Source organism: Triticum dicoccoides, chromosome 7B, assembly GCF_002162155.2.
Source record: "Triticum dicoccoides isolate Atlit2015 ecotype Zavitan chromosome 7B, WEW_v2.0, whole genome shotgun sequence".
Classification (NCBI taxonomy): domain Eukaryota; kingdom Viridiplantae; phylum Streptophyta; class Magnoliopsida; order Poales; family Poaceae; genus Triticum; species Triticum dicoccoides.
Window position 1 is genome coordinate 77,296,865 of NC_041393.1, and position 13,167 is coordinate 77,310,031.

Consider the following 13,167-nt stretch of genomic DNA (forward strand, 5'->3'; position numbering starts at 1 on the left):
GTAACCGCCCGAAACCAAAATCTGCGAGATGGAAATCACTACTGCCTATCCCTGCCGCGCGAAGCCTATCTGCTGGATTTCTATAGGTTTCGATAGGGGTAGGTTTGTAATTTCACCCAACCGTGACGTAACCTCCTCTCACCCGGATTCATACAAGGTGGGCGCCAAAAGACAGTGTGCCCTCAGCCGAAATCGACTCCCTGCCTGATTCATATTCATACACGGTGGGCGCCAAAAACAAACTCTCATCGACAAATATTCGGTGTATGCGAGATTACCGTCCTATCCCCAACCGACTAATGTTGCTGTGATGTAGTAGAAATTTGAAATGGGGGCTAAGTTTGTAAATTTCCTCGCATTTGAGACAAGCGCGCCCTGAGTACATGGTTCCCCCCTTCCTCTCTACCACCCTTTTCCCCATTCGTACTCCGTGGGCGCCAAAACACGCTCTCCACCCCACCCTCCTCCGTCCGCCGCCGTCCGCCACCCCATCCACCGCCGTCCTCCTCCACCATGCCGGAGCTGATACCCCAACGCCGTCGTCCATTACAAGAGATCGACCTCTCTCATCCACGCCTTCGGACCAGGATCCTTGCATCCCGTCGTCTCGCTTCATCCCCGCCGTCATCCACCTTGCCGGCGCCGCTCCTACGATCGTCTTGTCCACCGCGCCCCGCCGCCACCGTCTACCCTCCTAGATCTGCTTCCACGCCACCGACAGCCATCGCTACCGCAGCACCGTCAAATTCTCACCAGATGCATACACGGCGCCGCACCAGAGGCGGTACTCTTTCGTATTTGCTCAACTTATTTATCGCAGCAAGAAAATAGATCACCACTGCTTTACTCTAATTTCTTGTCTTGGTTGCGAAGTTGCCTTTGTCCGGTTTGCACCTTCAGATCCGCCATGGCACGCTCAACACTATACTCACAATGCTTATGGTTTTCCCCTTTTATATTCCACACTAGTTAAATCACAGTAGACTGAATTTCAAAATTGGGTCAGTCGATTTTTCAGAGCTCGCCGGAGTTCGCCGGTGCGATCCAAGGGGGCTCGGGTGGTTGTGGGGCCTCGCCGAACAAAGAAAACTCAACGCGGGTGGGGGGTGGGGGTGGCGGAGATACACAGGCGGTGGGGGCCGGTGGTCCGGCCGGCGGCCCGTGCAGTGTTCTGTATGGGAAGAATCACGAACGAGGAAGAAGAAGGGTTAGGAGACGTAGGATCTTCATCCAACCGCCTGAAATGGTCGAGAGACAGCCGGGAGTTGCATTCTTAATGCGCTCTGGTTCATCATGTGTGGGCACTACGCAACCAACATTTTATTATCCAAAATCTTCTTGCTCTTCTTTACCATGTTCGATAGTGCTGGCCTGTACGTGATCGATAGGCTTTCAATTACTAGCGGCAATACAACACCGTATTTTCAAGCCAGTTCCACTTTCCCGATTTATATATCGTGGTTATGGTGTACCCCTGTTATGTACACTATGATCTGCCTAGTTGCTGTGTGCTCTTGTTATCATGGTTTGGCAATAAACTATCTATACAGTATATTATGAACCTATCATCTGCCAGCTATCCTTACATCTGGAGCCTATTTTTTTGTACTTGTGCCAGATTATATAAATGCACGCACGATATTACAACACACATGAGCTCTCTCATCAGAATCGAGTGATAGCACATAAGTGTTTACAGGGGCACCACTATATTAGAATATCATCTGCATTACAAAGATAATCTCACAACTATTTATGTTTTATGGTTCTTAGATATTATACACAATTACAGTGAATATCAGAATCCGCGCATCAGAAGAATATTGTGGAACACTGCAATGACTTACAAAATTGGCACCAAGGCATTGAGTGCCATTTTGGAAGCAATGAAACTCGTACGCTCCCCACCTGTTGATTCTTGTTCAGAATATCATTCTAATGACTATTCTAACCTCGAGGAGTCAAAGGCAGATGGCCTGTCCTGTTCACCCATCAAGGTGCCTGTTCTAATTTGGCAAGGTTTTATTGATTGCGCGTATCTTGCATATGTTGTCTTGCATTTCTTCTACTTTGTTGCACCACCATTTGCTTAGTTTACTCATCATATAACTCGAGATGCTATGCCCATCCATTATCAATACATATTCCATCTGTCGTCATACCATGTTTTTCCACTCAAATGCTGTTCTTGTGCATCAGACATCAAAAAGGAAGAGGGTGATTGCCGAACCTGAAGGAGCACCAGCAAAGTTCTTGAAAAACGTGGTGGTGCCGGAGAAATCAGACAACGCCCCACTTATATTGGCTGTACAACCAGTGACACAAAACATAGGACCGACTCTAGCAGACTGTACCCATACTTCAGTGGCCACACCACTAGCCCCACCACACAGGACCTGCACTCTAGCAAAAGATATACTAATTTCATTTGCCATAGCACCAGCCGTACCACAGAAAAATCCCACTCCAGCAAAAGGTACAGCAAGTCCACCGGCCGAAGACCTATCCCAACTTCAGAGACGGCCAATTCCTGCAGATTGGAACCCCATTCCATTTATTCCCAGTTTAAAAGATAATGCTTTCAATGTTGTTAGGGACTATGTGCATATATTCCCATCATGGGAAGATTAGAGTGAAGACAAACACCATTTTCACATCTTCCTGTCCAACTTACGTGTAAGTGCTATTATTCATGGTTATTATTTTCCTGTTTTCTGCTGATCGAACACATCAATGATTTACATTACACTGTTGTAACTAGGTGAGGGTCAATCTAGATAGTCATGACGAGCCAAGCTTGCTTATGCTTTTCAAGGAAGCATTGCAGCAGTATCGGTGTTACCTGAGGAAATCACACTTTGATGGCAAGTCTATAAAGGAATTTCTGGTGAAGTCTCCTGTGCTAAATTTAGAAGACATTGAATGGAAAAACCTTGTTATGCACTGGTCTCGTTCTCAAGATGAGGTACTGTCTATGAAATCACATGACAATTTGAACTTCTACTTTTCCGCATATGCCTTACGGATCTTTTTTGCAGGAAATCAGCTCGAAGAAGAATTCCGGTTTGAAAAGAACGATAGGATATCGCAAATATGTTGCCCGCTGCTTTGCTCTTGTTAGTACCTGTTGTCCTGTATCAATTTACTTGCATACATACCTGGTTCATTATGTGACAGTAGTATGCATGATAGCTTGCTTATCAATTGTTCGCTCCAAATTATCCGATCTGTATGAATGGTCACATTAGTGTAGAATATATCCAATGCCAATGAATTTTTTTAGCTCTGCATTGTTCTTGTAAGTACATACTGTCCTTTATCAGTGTACTTATATTGACAGGTAGTTGTTCATGTACCATCACTCTGCAGCTTATTTTCCTTTGCCCTCCATTTTCTACACATCAGATCTATATTTACTCTTACCATATGGTTGGTACTGAAGAAGTTTAGGTGTGCATTGCTCTTGGCTGCGCCTTTTCCCTGTATCGCTGCACATACATTTATAGCTACTTGGTTATGTAGCCTCACTCTTCATATTATCTTAAATATTCTCCATTTTTTCATATATTATCACGTCTATATTTACTCTTAACAAAATGTAGAATAAAGGCAATGCTTATGAAGAACATTCTGTGCTAAACTTCTTGAATTGCCCCCCCATCAGCATGGACAAGGGCTTTATAGAGCCTGTCTTCACCAGTAATGTAAGTTTGTCCTTCTCAAGCCTTCAAACTTTGTTGTGTATATTTGGTTAGGCATGACTGCAACAGTTGTTTACTTTTGGTGTTTGCATCAAATTGCATGTTTAACGTTTATTATGTAGTTCATAAGCAAAAGTTTGTCCTTCTCAATTTATGTTTTCAGTTGTACAACCAAGTGTAAGTGCATCTAGTGCCCCTTAGTGATTTTGGTGTATTGAAGACTTATAGGTTAAGCGACTAATGCGTTCGTGAGTGTACACAGGTCTATAAGTCTACGAGGAGTTTGATATTTACAGAGAAAGTCGACCCTAAAAATGAAATTCTTCAACTGAAGACTTTGATATTCTGAAGACTTTGAAAGTGAAGAAATTGGTGTGACCTTGAAGACTTGGTATTCATTTGTGGAACATGAAGCGTGAAGACTTTTATTTCATAGTTTCATTTTCTCCTTCTTGAGTCATAGGAAACACCGTACTGTTAAAGGGGGTCGAGGAAATACTAAGGAAAAATTTCCATGTGATGCTCAACTCAAAATCCTACACCTACCAATCCCTTCGAGTGAAGCCTTTGGAAATCTCATATAGTTCAGTCACTTTCTTCAGTGACAGAGACGAAGTTCTTCTGGTCGCTGATGAATTTGTTCTGACTGAGGAGTTAGGAATTCGCCAGTGCGAATTACCTACACAGTGAGGAACATGATAGCCCTAAGGAATTTGAGAGTCAAATTTCCGACCGTTGCTATGCTGCGCGCCAGCTGTCCCAAAATATCTTATCCACCTAACGGTCATATCATTGAGGGGCATTTATATCTTATCATGTCGGGCCGCTCCGTAGGCTATAAATAGCCACCCCCTACAACCACTAGCCGGTTGGCTGCTCCGAGAGAACTTGACACTTGCCATTTGAGAGCAACCCATCCTCTGAGGATCTTGAGCGAAAATCATCGAGTGAGGAAAAACCCCAAAACCAAACCCCTACAAACCCAAAGTGATTGAGCATCACTGAAGAAATTGATCCTGCGTGGATCCGACGCTTGTTATCTTTGAAGATTGTGCTTCTTCCAGACGGTTAGGCGTCAAGGTCTAGAGCATCCAAGAGGAATTGTGGATCGCCAAGTGACCAAGTCTGTGAAGGTTTGGAAGTCGCCTGAAGACTTACCACGAGTGATTGGACGAGGTCTGCGTGACCTTAGTTCAAGGAGAATACGGTGAGGACTGGGTGTCCTGAGCTGCGTGCTCAGTGACTGGGTGTCCGGCACTGCGTGTCCTCGTGTTTAAATACTTAGTCGCTCCAACCAGATGTACAACTGAGCCAGCAGTTGGAACTGGTCTACCAAATCATTGTCTTCACCAACCTACTGGTTCTATTTCCTCAACTCTTTCATTTCCTCATTGTTGTGTTGAGTGTTTGTTCATATCTGTGTTTGAAGACTTTGACTGAAGACTTTCTCAATTTCCTCAGTTCAATTTCTTCAGTCTGTTTGTCTTCATTTTGTGTTATCCTGTGATTACGCTTTCTGTACTCTGTGCTAGTTTTCATTTCATCATGATAACCATGCTTGTATTCTGTTATGCTTACTTCTGAGTACTTATTCCGCTGCTAATAGTTCTTCGCTAAGGAATTTCCTCACCGGCAAATTCCTCAGTGAAGATTTCTTAAAAATCGCCTATTCACCCCCCTCTAGTCGACATAACGCACTTTCAATTGGTATCAGAGCAAGGTACTCCCTTGTTCTATGTGATTTTGGTTTAACCGCCTGGAGTTTTAGTTATGTCGACCGCAGGTATGATCAAGGTCTCGGCTAGGTGTCCTACCTTTGATGGGACGGACTACCCCTACTGGAAAAACAAGATGTGAATGCATCTCGAGGCAATTGACAACGATCTCTGGTATGTTGTGGAAAATGGTGTTCCCTCTGTTTCACCCTCACTGAACGCTACCGATGTGAAGAGATTCAGGCAACTCGATTCTCAAGCGAAGAATATCATATGTGGCCATCTGAGTAAAGGACAGTATGGAAGAGTGAGTGCTTTGGAAACTGCTAAGCTTATCTGGGATAGGCTGTCCAAAGTGAATGAAGGAGTCTCAACTCAGCGTGACTCTCGAGTTGATGTTCTTCGGAATCTCTTCAACCTCTTCAAAAGACTCGACAATGAAAACGTCCAACAAACCTTTGATCGCCTCACTGAGATCTCAAATGAGCTTCAAGCCCTCGGTGCCACTGACATCACTGACCATGAGGTGGTGAAGAAACTGTTGAGATCGCTTGATTCCTCATTTGATACTCTGGGTCTGATGATACAAGAACGGGCTGACTACAAGTCTCTTGATCCTGCCGATATCCTCGAAAGGCTAAATACTCACGAGTTCCAGCTTGCTAAAAAAAGAGATCTCTATGGTTCGAGTTATGGCAAACCACGTGCCCTGAAGGCCAAGGTTGTGTCTGAGTTTGAATGTGAGGACTCTGGTAGTAGCCTTGGTGATCCTGAAGAACTGAGCCAGGAGCTAGCATTGCTCGTGAAGAAATTCCAGAAGTTCTCAAGACGTGGTCGCTTTGGAAAATCCTCAAGAAGCAGTGATTCCTCATCAAGTGACTATAAGAGAAGGTTGTGCCACAAATGCAAGAAACCTGGTCATTATATTCAAGATTGTCCTCAGTGGGAAAAGGAATTGAAGAAGAAGAAATACAAGGATTACAGTTCTAATGATGCGAAGAAGAAGAAGAAATCGTCAAAATCTTCATCATCAAAATCCTCGAAGTCTTCATCTCACAAGAAGAGCAGCTCCAAGAAGGCTCGGGAATTCATTGGCAAGGAAATGGACTCTGAAGCTGAATCTGAGGAAAATGAGGAAGAGGAGGCGTCTGAAGAATCCGAATCTGGCGTGGCGAGTCTGGCCTTCGCTACTGCTTTCGTTAGCAAGTCCATCTTCAACACTGAAGAAACTAACCCCACCGACAAGCCTGATGAAGATAATGATGACTACGCTCCCACCTATTGCTTCATGGCAAAAGGTGCAAAGGTACTCAAATACACCTCCTCTGAATCTAGTGAAAATGAATCTGATGAGAATCTCAAGCCCAGCTACTCTAAACTTGCAAAGATTGCTGTAAAACAACAACGGGCTTTTGGAAAAGGTTCAAAACATGCTAGACAAAAGTGATGATATGTTGGGTGAAGAAATGGATCGCACTAAAGCCCTGACTGAAAATCTTCAGAGACTTCAGTCTAGGTTTGATAACCTTCAAAGTCATCATAACACCCTCTTATCTGATCATGAGAAACTTTCTTATGAATTTCTTCAAAGAAAGCAAGATCTTTAGAAGCTAAGAGTGAGTTATGAAGATGTTCAGAAGGAGCGTGATTCATTACTTGCTCAACAAATCAGCACTTCTCAGGAAGAATTTGTTCCTCCATGCTTAAAGTGCGTTGAACGTGAATCTGCTAATTCTTCACCTGAATGTTCAAATGCTTCAACTGTTACAAATTCTTCACCTGCCTCTGCTATCACTAATTCCTCATCTGAGGACATTGCTAGTATCACTAACGATGTAGGGCTGAAGGAACTGTACACGACAGGCATGTAGAAAAGCCTCAAAGGGCATCAGATTCTTTGTGATGTGCTCAAAAAGCAGATCCTCAACAGAAACCCTAGGAAAGAGGGTATTGCCTTTGAGAGGAAACTTAATGCTGATGGAACATATTAGAAGCCTGAGCAGTACCCCAAAACCTCCTGGGTTGCTGCAAAGGGACCTCCAGTTGATCCATCCATGTTATCTGGCTTTACATGTGAATCTCCTCATTCTTCTGATGAGTCATTTGACTCCAACTATAAATTGTTCAAAAATCAGAATGGTGAAGTATTTGCTAGATATGTTGGGACTAACTGCAGGAACGGTTCCCCTATGAAGAAAATCTAGGTTCCTAAAAGTTATGTTGAAAGTCTTCAGGTGAATGTCCTCATGACACCACCTGAGAAGAATAGGAACCCCAGATCAAACTCTTCATATGGACCAAATTCTTCACATGGATCCAAGTCCTCATACGGACAAAATTCCTCACGTGGATCAAATTCCTCAACTGGATCAAAGTCCTCATATGATCATCATCGTGCTAACAACTCTGTTTCGCAGGGTAGAGCTAAGGGCTATGCATATGCACATTATTCTTCAAATCATTATGTTCATAAGTCCTCGAAGAATTTCTCTGCTTATTCATATGCTTACTCAAACCCCTCTTATGTGAAACGAAATGGTTTGGCTTCTATGCCACCATTCTCATATGGTGCTCGCAGAGTGATGAACTCTTTGCCACCCCTTCAGATGTGGGTGGTGAAGAAAAAGAACTAATCTCTTCTGCAGGGTCAGGTCACCAGACGTGCCTTAACGTCTGAAGAATTTGCTGGGGACCTGACAAAATTGCCTGAAAGGACGCAGGCTACCTTGATGAAATGAACTTTCATTTCACACGTCCTCCTACTGCTATATCTGTTTACCGCTTGATGAAATTCATCTGATGAACTTGATATCATATTCTTCACTGATGAAGCATATGAGATTGTAAGTTACACTAATTCATCTGCAGGATAATCAACCCAAAACCATTGAATGGGTCCTCGATAGTGGATGTACAAATCACATGACTGGTGACAAGAATCTCTTGATGGATGCTCCTTTAATACCGTCACATCTAAAGCATATCATCTTTGCTGACAAAGGCAAAATTCAGGTATTGGGTCCTGGTAAGGTTGCGATCTATAAGGATAAACACATGGACAAAGTCATGCTTGTTGAGTCCTTAGGATACAATATCATGTCAGTCTCAATGCTTTGTGATCTTGATATGGTTGTTGTCTTTGGCAAGTATCGCTGTGTTGTGATTATGGAAGCTGACAATTCCAAAGTCTTCGAAGGCTTTAGGAGAGGAGATTTGTATATTGTTGATTTCTCTACAGGACCACAACCAGCCGTGTGTCTACTTGCAAAAGCTTCAGAAGGCTGGCTATGGCATCGACGACTTGGTCACGCAGGCATGAGGAATTTGCACCACGCTTGCGAAGAAGAAGCATGTCATTGGCATTGAGAATGTCAAATTCCTCAAGGATCACTTATGCGGAGCCTGTGAAGCTGGAAAAATGACCAAAGCCAAGCATCCAGCGAAGACTATCATGACCACTACTCGTCCATTCGAATTGCTTCACATGGACCTCTTCGGACCAAATCATTACTCAGCATTCTCTAATGCTGCATCTCTATATGGTTTTGTCATTGTTGATGATTACTCTCGATATACATGGGCACACATTGTTACTTACAAACATGAAGTGCAGGAAGTCTTCAAACGATTTTCCTCGAGGGCTTCAACCAACTTTGGTGTGAAGATCAAGCACATCAGAAGTGACAATGGAACTGAGTTCAAGAATTCCGGTCTTGATGACTATCTTGATGAACTTGGTATTACTCATGAGTTATTTGCTCCTTATACTCCTCAGCAAAATGGCGTCGTGGAGCGCAAGAACAGAACTCTTGTTGAGATGGCTCGCACTATGCTTGATGAATACAAAACGCCTCATCGTTTTTGGATTGATGCAATTGATACTGCGTGCCACATCATCAACAGAGTATATCTTCACAAATTCTTCAAGAAGACGGCCTATGAACTCCTCACTGACAAGAAACCCAATGTGAGTTATTTCAAAGTCTTTGGTGCTAAATGTTGGATTAGAGATCCTCACCACAATTCTAAATTTGCACCGAAAGCACATGAAGGTTTTATGCTTGGTTACGGAAAGGACTCGCACACCTACAGAGTCTTCAACATCGCTCTTCACAAGATTGTTGAAACTGTAGATGTGCGGTTCAATGAAACTAATGGCTCGCAAAGAGAGCACCTACCTTCTGTGTTAGATGAACCAGCACCTGAGGATTCTATCAAGTTCAAGGCAACTGAGGATGTCATTCCTACTGAAGAACTTGCTGAAGAATTCATTTCAGTACGCGAAGAACGTCGAGCTGACACACCTGGAGATAATGATGAAGTCAATGGTGCTGAGGAAAATGATCAAATACCTCGATGTCAACCAGCTCATCCTCGCGTTGCAAAAGAAGTACAAGTTGACAAGATCATCGATGACATTGAAGCGCCAGGTCCTCTCACACGCTCAAAAGCTTCACATTTATCTAACTTTTGTGGGCACTATGCTTTTGTCTCTATCACAGAGCCCACTAAGCTAGATGAAGCATTTTTGGAGCCGGAGTGGATTCAGGCTATGCAAGAAGAATTACATCAGTTCGAGCTCAACAATGTCTGGGAACTGGTTAAACGTCCAGATCCTCGTAAGCATAATATCATTGGCACAAAGTGGATCTACCACAACAAGCAAGATGAAAATGGCCTTGTGGTAAGGAATAAGGCACGACTAGTAGCTCAAGGCTACACACAGGTTGAAGGAATTGATTTCGATGACACTTTTGCACCTGTTGCTAGACTTGAGGCTATTCGCATATTACTTGCTTATGCTAATCATCATGATATCATCTTATATCAAATGGATGTGAAAAGTGCATTCCTCAATGGTAAGCTTGAGGAAGAAGTATATGTTGCTCTACCCTCAGGTTTTGAAGATCCAAAGAATCCTGACAAAGTCTTCAAACTTAATAAGGCCCTCTATGGCCTCAAGCAAGCCCCTCGGGCGTGGTATGTTACATTGAAGGAATTCTTCGTGAAGATTGGCTTCACACCCGGTTCACTCGACCCTACTCTCTTTACTAAATCTTATGATGGTGAACTGTTTGTGTGCCAAATATATGTTGATGATATTATCTTTGGCTGTACTGACCAACGTTATAGTGATGAATTTTCCTATATGATGAGTGAAGAATATCAAATATCTATGATGGGAGAGTTGAAATTCTTCTTAGGTCTTCAAATTCGTCAACAGCGCAATGGCATATTCATATCTCAGGAGAAATACCTCAAAGATGTACTGAGGAAATTCGGCATGCAAGATTGCAAAGGCGTCAAAATTCCTATGCCCACAAAAGGCAATCTATGCACTGATGAAGATGGTATTGACTTCGATCACAAGGTATACCGCTCCATGATTGGTTCTTTATTGTACTTATGTGCATCTAGGCCAGATATAATGCTTAGTGTTTGCATGTGTGCCCAATTTCCAGCTGCACCGAAGGAATCACACCATAAGGCTGTGAAGCATATTCTTCGATATCTAGCTCACACACCAACACTAGGATTATGGTACCCCAAGGGCTCTGTTTTTGATCTCATTGGATATTCTCACTCTGACTCTGCTGGTGATCGTGTGGACCGCAAGTCTACTTCTGGCACTTGTCATTTCCTTGGACGATCTTTGGTCTGTTGGTCCTCGAAGAAACAGAACTGCGTATCACTGTCTACTGCGGAAGCTGAATACATTGCTGCTGGCTCTTGCTGTGCTCAACTGCTTTGGATGAAGCAAACACTCAAGGACTATGGCGTCAACGTGAAGAATGTGCCTCTCCTCTGCGACAATGAGAGTGCCATCAAGATTGCTCACAACCCAGTTCAGCACTCGAAGACAAAGCACATTCAGATTCGTCATCATTTTCTTCATGATCATGTGTTAAAGGGCGACATCTCCATCGAGAACGTGAAGACTGAAGAACAGCTAGCTGATATCTTCACTAAGCCCTTGGATGAGAAGAGATTTAGCAAGTTGCGGTGTGAGCTAAACATCTTAGAATCTTCGAATGTTCTTTGAAAAAGACACACATCCTAACACTTATGCAAAATTGATGACTTAGATGTGCAACACATGAAGAAACATTTTTCTTCAATCAATGAAGAATAACACTCTAAGTGTGAAGAAATTAATGAAGAATTTGATTCTCAGAACCCTACGACAATTGTACGCAGTGTCTGAAATCATCATTCTTATACGGTGGGTCACGCCACCACAAAAAGTTGAAAATCTTCAATTTGAGTTTTTCCTCAGTTTTTGAAATTCTTTAGTTTTTCAAATTCTTCAACTTTGCAAAATCTTCACTGTTCCCTTCGTTTTTCTTCATTGGGTATATATATATATATATGAGTTTATGTCCTCTACAGCATTCACTTATAGCTATTTCTTTAAGTTGCTTTTTCTGCTAAGTGAATGTGATCGGACCCTTCCCCCTCTATGCTATACTCAACCCAATCTATTCACAAATTCTTCATGTGCATTCCATTTGAAACTCGTTCAAAATCTTCACCGTGTCCTTGTCAGCTGAAGAAATTGCGAACGAAACTTTAAAACAAATCTTATCCAAATTTTCGGTTTTGCCGCTCAAACTGTTTCGGATCCCACGATGCATTATACTAGTCACCCACGATCGTACATGATCTCCACTACATAGTACGTGGGTGACACATGTCGCGTGAAGGAGAAAGGGCAGGGGCACGTTCATCCCAAATCTTCGGGCAAACAGTTTTTCACCGTGTCTATAAATACCCCTCTCCCCTTCCTCACTTCATTTACTCCGCTCGACCATCTCTCTCCCGCTCGAGCTCCTCAAACCCTAGCGCCACCGCTACTCCATCGTCACCGGTGAGGAAGAGCTTCGCTGCCTCGACCTCGTCGCCGCCGTACTCACGCCGACCGCGGAAATCTTCACTCCGCCGCCGCCGTAGCTGTCTTCCTCCGCCGAGTTAGGGCAAGGAAGATATAACCTGACGAACTTCCCGTCTGTTCTTCTCAGTTTGTCATGTTCTTCATTTCGGGTAATTCAAAGTTACTTTTATTACTCGCTTTGATTCTCAAGCTTTCCTGAAAATATTCAAAGGTGTTTATTCTTCAAATCTTCACATATATGAACACCTCAAACAAACTATGCTCTTGATTCGTTTCTCTAAGAAATGATTTTCCTCAAGATTCCTCAATTGTATGGATCCTCGATCTATACAACTTTGGAACCTAAGACAAAGATCGCTTAGTGAAATTCTTCAAGGTTCATCTGGTCATATTCCTCAAAACTTGTTCTTTTCAAAAACCTTCTCAGAACGCATATGACCTCTGCAAATTCCTCGCACATGTACTCTGTTCACAGGTACTCATGTCTGCTGCTGAATCACTAGGTTCTCATCAACTTAACTCATTTGCAGCGTTCCTTGAAGAAAAACTGCATACTTCTTCAGAGAACTCATTTGTTCAAATTCCACAACTGAAGAATATGGCAGACGGTAAGAAGCCGCAGAAAGGAGGAAAGAAACCTGAGGTTATGACTGCGTTTGAAATCCCTGAGGAAATTTATGCTGACTATTGCACACCTGATGAAGCAAAATATGGCAAGGAAAACAAAAATCAGCGCAAGGTGCGCATTCAGAAGATTGAACGGAGATGGGCAAGGGAATGGAGGGAATACAGATATGTGACTCCAAAGTACATGAAGAAATTCACCCTCAATCCTCCGTGCCCAAGAGCTCCATTGGCA